Consider the following 13638-nt stretch of genomic DNA (forward strand, 5'->3'; position numbering starts at 1 on the left):
ATACAGCCATTTTTACTGTCACAGCTCAATGATGCTTGAAACGAAACCGCACATGCTACATAAGTGTGTTTAGGTTGCAATTACTGAGTTCAGAAGCAAATTTTTACCAGTGAGCTCTCTACTGTTGTATGTGCATCTCACGTTAAGGGTTAAGATGTGCTGTGCAAGTGTGTTGATTTGCATGAAGCATTTAGCCTAAAGACAAACACCTCTGTCTGGGTCCTTGAGCCAATAAAGACAGGTAAAGATTAGAAAGAAAGTCATGTTTTATATAGAGAGATTTTAAAGTATATCCAACCCTTCTGAGTCTCAAAATGAATTTCAAGAAAAAAAATCAGAGAAATAATGACCTCTTAATTTTTCTTCTCTTTGTACTTTTCAATACAGAGTCTCCTTTTAGGAACCTTAAAGATTAGATGTGAGGAATTACAAGTTAAAAGATCCGTTTATATATTTCTCTAGAAATTATTACTATGGTAGCTAACAATTGCATTGGTGCAAAAAGTTAGGTACAGAGACTTTCTCAGATTGCTCAGTATCTAAGTGCCAGCTGTCACACAAGTACAAGGAGTATGGTCCCAGGGTCCCTTCCCTAAAAGCAAGAGCTGCTTAGAACAGCACAGGGGACAGTGTGTGTGTGTGTGTGTGTGTGTGTGTGTGTGTGTGTGTGTTTCTACTCATCCATCGATCAACTGCCAGCTGGCCACACCCTCCTCCACAGAATAAGATTATACTTGCCTATGGAACTGTTAGTTAAAGTCAGGTCCCTCAGTAAACCATCAGCTCCAGGATGGTGAGTAGTGTTCCTGCCTCTGATTGCCCCAAGGCTTTGTCATTGTCTGTTGTGTGGCCGGTCCTGGATGAACACAGGGTGGGGTGAACAGACTGCTGGGATCATCTCTGAGTAGATCAAACTTTCTGATGGGCATTTCTGCGTTTGAAGAATGGATACTGCTGATATATAAAACAGGGCTGAGGAGAAGGGGACTGTCCAAAAAAGGAAGGTCAGAGAAAGCAGGACCTTATTGATCCCTTCAGCTGACAATCATGCAGTGCCTTAAGGTAAATTAATGATTAAACAATGTAAATGCAAGAAGAAAATAATTTTGTTAGAACTCATTAAACAAATGCTGTATGATTCATGGTCAAGGTACAAAGGGGGCAGCCACAGAAATGAATCAGCTCTGTGGGATTCAGTTGGGATTGCTTCCAATGGCACAGATATCTCTTGCTCTGCGTAGGAGGTTGTCTTAGTCAATGTTGTATTGCTGTGAAGAGACACCATGACCATGGCAACTCTTACAAAAGAAAGCATTTAATTGGGTCTTGCTTACAGGTTCAGGGGTTTAGTACTTTATGCCCATGGCTGGGAGCATGGCTGCACATGGGCAGATATAAGAGCTGAGAGTTCTATATCCAGATCGGAAGGCAGCAGGAAAAGAAAAAGACACTGGGCCTGGCTTAGGATCCTGAAACCTCAAAGACCATCCCCAGTGATACACTTCCTCCAACAAGGCTACCTACACCAACAAGGCCACACCCCTTAATCCTTTTAAATAGGGCTATTCCCTTAGCCCTCAAATATATGAGCCTATAAGAGGCCATTCTTATTCAAATCACCACAGAGCTAACAGGTTCTTAGGCTAACTGGGAAGGACTAGACAAGATCTTCAATTCAAAGGGAGAGAAACCTGAAAGAACTCAATATTCAAAGACTGGAATTGCTGAAGAGTTCATTTGAGGTGGAGATTAGTGGAGAATGAATAGCTGTGCGATGAGCAACCCTGAAGCACCTGTACACCATGCAGAGTGGGTTGGATGTTTTCCTATCATCAATGAGAGAATAAAATGGAGATTATATATATATATATATATATATATATATATATATATATATATATATATATATATCCATGCTTGTGAGAAAAGTGTGTTTCTGCATATTGGAAGATTCTGCAAATGATAATACAGAAATGCGACTTAAGTAGACCTGAGATTGTCACCTGAAAGGGCACTGCACTGTCCCTCTTTATCTTTGTAGATATCTTTGAAATTGAAGTACACTCTGATATAGAATCTGTTGGACTTATATGTGACCAGGACAACTCTATATAGCTCATTTGTATATCTTACATAGATTCCCAGAAAGGGATTTAAAAGACTGACCTCCAGGCCATGCCTTCACTAACCATATATTTTTTTTATACCTGTACACAAAAGATACTACCTTTGTCTTCACAATAGTCCCATAGTCTGAAGCCTAAAGAACAAGCAAGCAAATTTGAAGATAATTCTGGAATAACACAATAGATATGGAAGAAGACCATCACTACATTAGTATCAAATGCACAGAAGTTGTCTACATGGTCAGAATTTGGAACAGCAGTTCCTATGGTTGACTGTACCCAATCCATGCCTAGGAGAACCCCAACAAGCTCAGCATACTCCCTTATAGAGTCACTCATTAGACTTCTCATTGAAGACAGGGGTGTGTTTGGGAAGCCCCAATGGAAACTCACTCCAGCTTAGAGAATAATCTATAGAGTTACATAGAAGACTCCTGCCAATCTCACATTAACCAATCTTGTCTTTAATAAAACCTGTAAATCATCAAATACCTCCTTTTAAACTATCTATTTTTGAGCATTTTTATACATGTGTGTGATGTCTTTTGAGCAAATCCACACCTGTGCCATCTCCTCCAACGCCTCCCCTTTCCTTGCCACTGCTTTTTCCTGCCAACTCCTTTGCTATTCTTTTAAACCCACTGAGTCTACTCCATGCTGCTTGCTTGTGCATTGGTACAGGATCACCCACTGGAGCTTGGTTGTTCTCTCAGTGACTGCATCCTTGGAGAAGAACACTGACTCTTTCTCCCCTGAGGCCCTGTCCCCTGACAATAGTTCCTCAACCATCAGTATGAGATCATGAGACCCTCCTCATCATGCTGAGATTTTGGTCTCGTTTGATCCTGTTCAGGTCTTATGCCTGCAGTCAGAGCCACTGTGAGTTTGTGTGTGCAACAGCCCTGTCAAGTCTGGAAAACACTGTTTGACTTTGGACATCTTCTCCCTGTGGCTCTGACAAGCTCTCTGTTAATTCTTCAGTGATGACCCCAGAGCCTTAAGGGAAGAGGGTGTAAATATTGATGTCCTATTTATAGCTGAACATTGTACCGTCTCTTGGTCTCTGTGTACAATCCAGTTGTAGATCTCTATATTAACCACATTCAACAGCAAAAATAAGCTCCTCTCATGAGGACTGAGAGATGTATTAATTAATGGCACAAAGAAAAAAAATTAAAGAACAGGTTTAAACTCTGTCCATTTAGAAGAAAAAGATAATATAGTCTCTTCCCTATGGCCTTTAATCTAGCCAGCTATAGAGTTTTGGGCCAGTTAACAGCACAGCATATGATTTCTAATAACACATTTAAAACACAATGATAGATGAGATAAATAATCAAGATCAGAGAAAATTTGTTGAAACAGAAATGAAAATAACAGTACAAAGAATCAATGAAGCTGAGAGTTGATTCATTGAAAAGATTAACAAGATTGACAAAGCTTTAGCCAAATAAACTAAAAGACCCAAATGAATAAAATTAGAGACTATAAAGAAGACATTGCAAGAGATACCAGTGAACCCAGGAGATCATAAGGACTTACTTTTAAAAAAAAGAAAAAAAAATCTATATACCACCAAATTGAAAACTTGAAATAGATCAATTTCTTAGTTCAGATGAACTACTAAAGTTAAAGCAAGAAGAAAGAGAGAGAGAAAAAAAGTTAAACAGATTTCTCAAAAGCAACAAGATTGAAACTAACTAAAAATCCTAGCCAGAGCCTGGGAGTTGTTGTCTGTGAAGAGCATTTGCTGTTCTGTCATAGGACCTCTGTGCAGTTCCCAGACCCCAAATGGCAACTACCAACTCCCCAGAGAATCAAACACCATCTTCTGGGCTCTGAAACGGAAGATAAGCACATGGTAAGCATACATGTATACATACATACATAATACATACATAATACACATATGTAACATTATTTCTGTTATATGAATGTGAATTATGAATACAGGAATCATAAGCAATAATAATGATGATGACAATAATAATAATCCAAACTGAAAAGAGATAAAAGTAAATGTGCAGCCCAGATGGATTTGCCACAGAATTCTTCCATACCTTTAAGGAAAAACTAAAGTCAATGCTCCTCACAGTATTCCATGAAAGAGAAAAGGAAACACTGCCTCTGAATCTTTGTTTTAAAAGCTAACATCATGCTAATTCCTAAATTAGATAAAGATTCTACAACAACAATAACAAAAAGAAAATTACAGACCAATTTCCCTGAGAAACATAGATGCAAAAATTCTCAGTGAAATACTTTTGAATCTAAATTCAAGTACACATTATCATCCCAGAGATGCAGGAATGGCTCAACATACATAAATCAATAAATCACATGATCATCTCATTAGATGCAGAAAAGGTCTTTGACAAAACACAACATCCCTTTGTGATAAAAGGCAATGTACGGGAGGTACGTGTCCAACATTTGTCCTAAGACAAAACCTAGAAGCATTTCTCCTAATAGAAATAAAACAAGACTTTCTCCATTATTGTTAATTACATCACTTGAAGTCTTAGCTAGAGCAAAAAGACAAGAGGTGACCATAAGGGATGCAAAGGGGAAAGGAAAAAGTCAAAACATGCTTATTTGCAAACGATATGATTCTATACATTAAAACCCAAAGATTCCACCAGAAAAAATATATAAAGCAAATCCATAAAGTAGCAGAATACAGAACTAACACACAAAGATCAGTAACCTTCCTATATAACAATAACTGAACCAAGAGAGACAGACAGGTTGATCAGTGGAAGAGAATTGAAGACCCAGAAATAAAACCACACACTTACGGACACTTGATCTTTGACAAAGAAGCCAAAAATATACAATGGAAAAAAGAAAGCATCTTCAATAAATGGTGCTGGTCTAAGTGGCTGTCTGTATGTAGAAAAATGGAAATAGATCCATATTTATCATCTTGCACAAAGCTCAAGTCCAAGTGGATCAAGGACCTCAACATAAACCCAGATACACTGAATCTAATAGAAGAGAAAGTGGGAAAGAGCCTTGAACTCCTTGGCACAGGGTGGGGTGAGGGGTGGAGGGGTGAGGGGATGGGGTTTCCCAAACAGAGCTCCAATGGCTCAGACTCTAAGAACAAGAATTGATGAATGGGACCTCATGAAACTGAAAAGCTTCTGTAATGCAAAGGACACAGTCAATAGGACCAATTGGCAACCTACAGATTGGGAAAAGAAAAATCCTCACTAACCCCACATCCCATAGAAGGCTAATATCAAAATTATATAAAGACCTCAAGAAGCTAACCTCCAAAAAAAAAACCCCAAACAGCCCAATCAAAAAAATGTATAAAACTAAACAGAGAATTCACAACAGAGGAATCTCAAATGTCCAAGAAGCACTTAAAGAAATGTTCAAAGTCTTCAGTAATCAGAGAAATGCAAATCAAATTACACCAACAAGAATGGCTAAGAACAAAAACTCAGGTGACAACACATGTTGGAGAGGATGTGGAGAAAGAAGAACACTCCTCCATTGCTGGTGAGATTGCAAACTGGAAATCAATCTGGAGGTTCCTCAGAAAATTAAAAATAGATCTACCTGAAGACCCAGCAATACCACTCTTGGGAACATATCCAAAAGATGCTCCACATGCCCCGAGGGCACTTGTTCCACTATGTTCATAGTGGTCTTATTTGTGAGAGCCAGAAGCTGGAAACAACCCAGATGTCCCACAATGGTAGAATGGATACAGAAAAGTGGTTCATTTACACAATGTAATATAATACTACTCAGCTATTCAGAACGAGGGCATTATGAGTTTTGTAGGCAAATGGATGGAACTAGAAAATATTATCCCGAGTGAGGTAACTCAGATCCTAAAGGACATACATGGTATATACTCACTAATAAGTGGATGTTAGCCAAAAAAGTACAGAATACCCAGGATACAATCCACAGAACTCAAGAAGGTTAACAAGCCAACTGGCCCAGATGAGGATGCCTCATGGTGGATGGGGGGAGGCAGAGGAAGAGAAGGACCTCCGTGGGAGAGGAAACAGGGAGGGAAAAGGGGGAACAAGATCAGGTATTGGGTGGGGGAACAGGACTGAGGGCCAGCAGGCAGATGGAAACAGGCAACCTCAGGAGGTAGGAGGTTGGGGGACCCTCTAGAGTGTACCAGAGACCTGGGAAGTGAGAGACTCTCATGACTCAAAGGGAGGGACCTTAGATGAAATGCCCAGCAGCAGGGAAAGGAACTTGTAGAGTTCTCCACTAGTGAAGGGATGATCCCACAGTCAAAAACTCTGACCCAGAATTGTTCCTGTCTAATAGAACTTCAAAGGCAAAAATAGAGAAGAGCGTGAGGAAAAGGGGGTCCAGTGACAGGCCCAAATTGGGATCCAATTCAGGGGGATGCCCTAAGGCCTGACTCTATTACTGATACTATGGTGTGCTTACAAACAGGGTCCTATCATGACTGCCCTCCAAAAGGCCCAACAAGCAGCTGAAAGAGTCAAATATAGATATTTACACCCAACCAATGAACAGAATCTGGTGACCCCTGTGGTTAAATTAGGGAAAGGCTACAAGAAGCTGACCAGCAGTCTCAACTAACCTGGACCCCTGAGATCTCTCAGATGCTGAGCCACCAACCAGGCAGCATACCCCAAATGATATGAGGCCCCCCGACACATATACAGCAGAGGATTGCCTGGTCTGGCCTCAGTGAGAGAAGACACACCTAACCCTTGAGAGACTTGAGGCCCCAGGGATTAGGGTGGCCTGGTGGAGTGGGGATGGGGGTGGGGAATATCCTCTTGAAGATGGAGGAGGAGGAATAGGATAAGGAGAGGGCAGATTGGGAGGTGGATAATGACTGGACTGTAAAAAATATTTAATAATAATAATAAAGAAATTGGGGAAACAACACCATTCACAGCACACACACACACACACACACACACACACACACACCCCACAAGGAAGTGAAAGACTTGTGCAATGAAAACTTTAAGACCAAAATAAAATTTAAAAATTGAAGAAGATATTAGACATAAGGCTTCCTATGCTCATGGATTGGTAATATTATATCATGAAAATAGCCATGTATTTTTTCTCTGTGCTTTCATTGGACCTATGTCCAGTTCCCAGACGCCATATGGCAGTTACCAGTTGTCCAGGGGATGTATATGATCCATGTAATCCCCACCAAAATCCCAACACAATTCATCAGAGAAATTGAAAAATAATCTCAAAATTCATATGAAAACACAAAAGACACAGGGCAGCAAAAAAAAAAAAAATTCATGAACAAACCAACAATTAATCAATAGGTCCATGCAACACTAAAGAGGTTCTGTAAAGTAAAGGACACTATCATTCAAATAAAGAGGCAGCATTTAAACTCGAGCAAATCTCCGTTATTTATCCATTTGAGGGTTATTCACTAGAGCATACAAAGAGCTCAGAAAATTAAACACAAAGAAAGCAATGCAGGCAAACATTGGGGGCATGCAGCTAAGCAAAATGTTCTCAAAGGAGGAAATGCAAGAAGCTGAAAAGTGATTTTTCAAGTGTTCAAAATCTTTACCTATCAGAGAAATGCAAATCAAAAGTCCTTTGAGATTTCACATCACAAATGACAGTAGATGTTGCCAGGGGTGTGATGAAGAGAGCACTTACTGTTGGTGGGAGCGCAAACTGGTGCAGCCACTATGGAAATCAGTGCGAAGTTTCTTCAAAGAACTAAAAATAGCTATACCATAGGATCCAGCCGTATCACTTCTGACCATATTCCCGAAGGACTCCATTTCCTACTACAGAGGTACTTGCTTATCCACGTTCATCAGTGCTTCAGTCACAACAGCCAACAGATGGAAATAGCCCAGATGATGTTCATCAGCTGATGAATAGGTGGTGAGAACGTGGCACAATGGAACGCTATTTTATATATATATATAATATATATGTGTGTGTGTATAGATATATTACATATATAACATATTATACACAATGGAACACTATTATTATATTACATATTATATATGTCATATTATACACAATGGAATACTATGCAGTGCTAAATGATCACCTTTCACTGCGAATGAAAATAACCATGCGCTATCATCACAACCATGCGCTATATCGCAACCAGAAGAGATGGTCAATCGTTCTGTAAACAAAACAGGCTATTTTTGGAGGTTTTGGCATCCATAGAACAATTTAAAAGAATATTACATCTAATGCTAATAGTGGTTGAATCTACTTGTTATGCATTGGGTGGTATTGTATTCATGTGTATTTAAAATCTTTCAAAGTTAAGCACGCAGCTGTATAATTCCCAGTTGGGTGACCGACACAGGCAAACAGATCTGGAAAAGAACAGAAAGCGCAGAAACACGCCCACATAGGTACTGCCAGCCGACCTTTGCAATGGAGTAAAGAGAATAATCTGATGGCAAATGGTGCTAGAACCGTGGAGCATCCCCAAACAAGAATAAAATCTAGACAGACCTTAAATCTTTTGCAAAGCTTACTTAAAATAGATCACAGCCCTAACCTAAAATGCAAAGCTCTGTGGGGGATAAAATCCAGGTGACTGTGAGGTTTGCAGACGACTTGTTAGTTGTGGTACCACAAGTACATGAAAGAACCCGTAACATGGACTTTGTTAAAATTAAATATTTCTTCTTTAAGAAAGCCACCATTGAGAGAGAAAATGTAAGCCACAGTAAGGGAGATAATGTCAAAGCACAAGTCGGAAAGGGGACTCTTATTCAAAATACACATCCCTCAAAAATCTGAAAATTGTAAAAATAAAAAATTGAGTTTAAGTTGAGGCCAAGACTTTCCCAGGCACGAAGAATACAGACAGGGCAAGCACATGGAAAGCTGTTTAATGGGCTGAGGTTGAGGGCACATGGTACTCTTTCAAAGGACCTGTGTTTGATTCCCAGAATCCACATGGTGGCTCACAACCCCTGTAATTCCAGGAGATCTGACATCTTCTATGGCCTCCTTGGGTACCAAGCACAAATACATATAGGCAAAACAAACACACACACACACACACACACACATATATATATATGAGAGAGAGAGAGAAGGATATTTAATAGCCTGTTATCAGAAAAATAGGAAATCCAAATGAAATCAAATACGCTGCCATCCTATACTTACTAGATGAGCCAAACTCCAAAACCCTGAAACAACCAAACGGGATGGCAAGAGCCAAGGAACACTCACATCCACTGATGCAGGAAGGAGGAAAACGGTCCAGCCACTCTAGAAGGCAGTTTGACGTTTCTTACAAAACTGACCCCACCTTGTAGTTGAAATGTATAGAGTTAACAGAGTTGAAAACTTGTCTGAACACAAACATCTGCGCCAGATGCTCACAGCTATTTTAATTACTTACTATTGCTCTAATGTGGAAGCAACCACAGTGTCCTTTAGTAAGTGGGCGGTCTGTGGTTTTTAAGACAATGGCAATGAAAATTATCCAGCACTAAAAAGAAGTGAGCTCTCATCAGTAAAATAGCTCAGCGGGTACAAGTGCTTATCACACATGCCTGCTGACCTGAGATCAGTCACTACAACCCATAGTGGAAGGAGAGGACTGACTCCCCAACGTTGCCTTTGATCTCCATATATTTGCTGTGGCTGTCCCTGTCCCTTACCACAGGCACTTATGTCATACAAACTAATAAAAATCAATAAAAGGAGTTTAAGAAAGAAATTAGTGGTAGCTGGAAAGGTTTCTTAGTGGCTAAGAACTTTGATGCTCTTGTAGAAGAACTGGATTCAATTCCTAGCATCCACACTGACTCTCTTTTTCTCCTCCTTCCTAGTTCAGCAATACACACATATTATATATGTTATTATATATATATATTTATACTGTATTATACATACATATACATGGGTGTTATATAACTGTCCATAACTCCAGTTCCAGAGTATCCAATTTCTGTCCTCGATGGGCACTGCACATATACACATGCAGGAAAAACACTTGTACACATGAAATAAACAAGTCTAAAAAAGAAATAACTCTCAAGCTATGACAAGAGATGCATTACATTCAAATGCATATTAAAAAATGAAATAAGTCAAACTGCAGAGAAAGGGCTCAACTATATGATTCCAACTATATAGCATTCTGAAACAAGGCAACCTTAATGACTATAGGTATGTGTGTGTGTGTATATATATATATATATATATATATATACATATATAGAAGAATATACACATATTATAGGAACTAGAAAAGAGGAGGAATAAAGAGTCAGTAGAACAAAGACAATCTTTAGGACAGAAAATTCTCTGCATGATTTTATACTGACAGGCCCATGTCATTACAGATTTGTACAAATTTACAGAATATTCCCCACAAACAATGAACCCCAGCGCAATCCATCAGCTTTGGGTGATGATGTGTCAATGCAGGTCCATCAATCGTAATAAATGCACCACTCTGGCAAGCATGTTGAAAACTGGAGAGTCTGTATATTTGTGCAGTGGCAGGGAATATATATGAGAAACCTCCATTCCTTCCGATCAATTTTGCTGTGAACCTACAATTACGGGAAAATAGCCTATTATAACAAAATTTAGTAGGCTAAAGGACATTCCATATATAAAACAAGGGCAAAGATATGTCACTATTACAAAGGAGTAGAAAGCAACAGAGTTCTGAGATGCAATTTGATTAGTGTAATGACTAGCCCTGAAATACTCGAGGAAACAAGACCACCAAATGTTAAGGGAAAAAAGTTATCACAATGCTAACAACAGAGTTGGTCTCATTAAAGTGAGGTTTTAAAATGCTAAGTATAGAAAAAAACACTACAGAGACAGGAAACAGATTTCCTATTAAGAAAGAAGATTTTTTTTATAAATCTGAGAATATAGTTCTCAATTTAATACTTAACACAAGAGGATGATGGGAAAGCATTCAAACATCTGAGGAAGGGAAGCCAGAATTCTATAATCAGGAGAGACTGAAATGAATTTGAGGGGGAAATAAAGACTGTTTTGTCATTCGAGGCTCAGATGATTCACCTCCCACATATTCAGCACAGGACACAAAGGCAGTAAGAACGGAAGAAAAAGCGCTCAAAAGCAAAGAAAGACAATGAGGTCTTAGCATTGAGACATCATCCCTTGATCATCAGGGTTACAGATAGGAACCCACATCTTGGTCCTATTTAGAGTTCAGGTACTCAGAACGCCATGCTCTTTATTGAACTAGAGACACAGTGAAGTGGAGTTAGCGATGTGGAACAAGGCATGAATGACCATAGTGTGGACAAGCTGAAAACCGTGTGTCCTTAGGGAAACAAATGAGTGGTAGAAGGTGAGAGGAAACAGATCTAACTCAAGATCTTCCATAGCAAGTACTGTGAACAAAGCTAAGGAGCTGGAGAGATGGCAGAGGGTTAAGAGTGTTCACTGGTAGAGGACCAGGGTTCCGTTCCCAGCAACCAGGGTTCCGTTCCCAGCAATCACCTTGGGTAGTTCACAACTGCCTGTAACTCCAGCTCAAGGGGTCTGCCGCCCTCTTCTGGCATTTATAAGTACTACACTCATGTGCATGAACCCATGTGATAATTTTTTTTTTTTTAAATGAAAATAACTCTTCTTTCGAGAATTCTCCATTCAGGCCCATAGCCATTTTAATTAGTCCACTTGTTTCCTTGGCTTTATGTTTTTTTGAATACCTTGTGCATTCTGGATATTAATTCTCTATCAGATGCATAATGCGTAAAGATTCCCACCTTGTAGGCTTCCTCTTCACTCAATTGATTGTTTCCTTTACTGTACAAAAGCCAATGAGTTTTATGAGGTCCATGTCCCATAATTCCTGAGTAAGGGTGAATGGAGACTCATTCGGAAAGCCTGCTCCTATACTTCTAGCTTGCCCTGTCTGTGATTTCTTTCATCCTTTTTAGCATTTCCGTCTTTGGTCCATTTGGAGTTGATGTTTGTGCGGGATGATAAATATGCAGCCAGTTTCATCCTATTACACTTGAACATATTCCTGGCACGATTTGATGAGGATGGTCCTTTTTCTCCAGTGTGTATTTTGGGGCATCTTTGTCAAATGTTAGATGGCCATAAGAACCCATGTACTCATTTTTGTGTGTTCGATTTTGTTCCATTGGATCTACATGACTGCTTTGTGAGAGTACTGTGATGTGTCTATGACGGTAGCTTTAGCGTTACAATACTACAGTTTGATAGCTTGAAACATTATGGTAATCCTCCCCACATCATCCTTTCTGCTCTGGCTCGCATTGTCTACCTGGGTTCTTTTGTGATCCCATTTGAACTTTTTCTGTGAAAAATGTGGGATTTTTTTTCATTAGGATTGTGAATACATAAATTGATTTTGGAAAATGATTGTTCATTTCCACAATGTTAATTGTATCAAGCATTGAGCATGGGACATCCTTAGGCCGTCTGGGGTATGCTTCAGTCTCTTTCTTTAGAGATTTACAGTTTTTACTGTGGAGATCTTTTAGTTTGATTGATTAGGCTTACTCCAAGGTTTTTTTCAAATATTATTTCAAATGGGAGTATTTTCCTGATTTTCTCAGAATGTTTGCTATTAATATAAAAAAAAGGAGCTAAATTTTATAAGTTGATTTTTGTATTCGGCTACTGTGGTGGAAACGTTCATTATTTCTGAAAGCTTTCTGGAGAAAGTTTTGGGATATGATATGAATAACACCATATCATCTGCAAATAGGGATAAATTGACTTTTTTTCCTATTTACTTACCTGTAATTTTTTCTTTTGTCTTAATGCTGTAGCTAGTGCTTCAAGCACTATACGGAGAACGAGTAGAGACAATGGACAGCTCTGTCTCACTCCTGATTTTAATTGCTTCCAATTTTTTTTCTATTTATAAAGATGTTGGCCATAGAAAATATCTTCAGAAGTATTCAACATCCTTAGCAATCAGGGAAATGAAAATTAAAACTGCCTCGAGATTCCATGTGACTCCTGTCAAAATGGCAAAGATGAAGAAAACAACTGACCAGAAATTCTGTCAAAGATGTGGGGAAAGAGGCTCTGGTTTACTGTTGGAGGAATTGCCAGCTGATGCAGTCAGTGGGGAAATCAGTATGGAGAATCCTCAAAGAGCTGAAAGTAGGTTTGCTATATGACCAAGCTATACCACTCATTGCCATAGGCCGGAAGTACTCACCATCCTACTGCAAGGAAAGATACTTGTCCAGCCATGTGCATTACTGGTTGAGTCACAATAGCTAGAAAACAGAAACAACCTAAATGTCCTGCCGCTAATGAATAGAGAAGGAAACTGATACATATAGCCAATGGGATATTATTTCACAAAACTATAAACTCTGCAGGTAAATGGACGAAACTAGAAAAGACTACACTGAGGTAATATAGACCAGGAAGGACAAACACCACACATCTCTCTTATTTGTGGATCCAACCCTGAATATTTGGTTGCAAATATATATATATATATATATATATATATATATATATATATATATAT

This window comes from Mus caroli, chromosome 19, assembly GCF_900094665.2.
Source record: "Mus caroli chromosome 19, CAROLI_EIJ_v1.1, whole genome shotgun sequence".
NCBI lineage: Eukaryota > Metazoa > Chordata > Mammalia > Rodentia > Muridae > Mus > Mus caroli.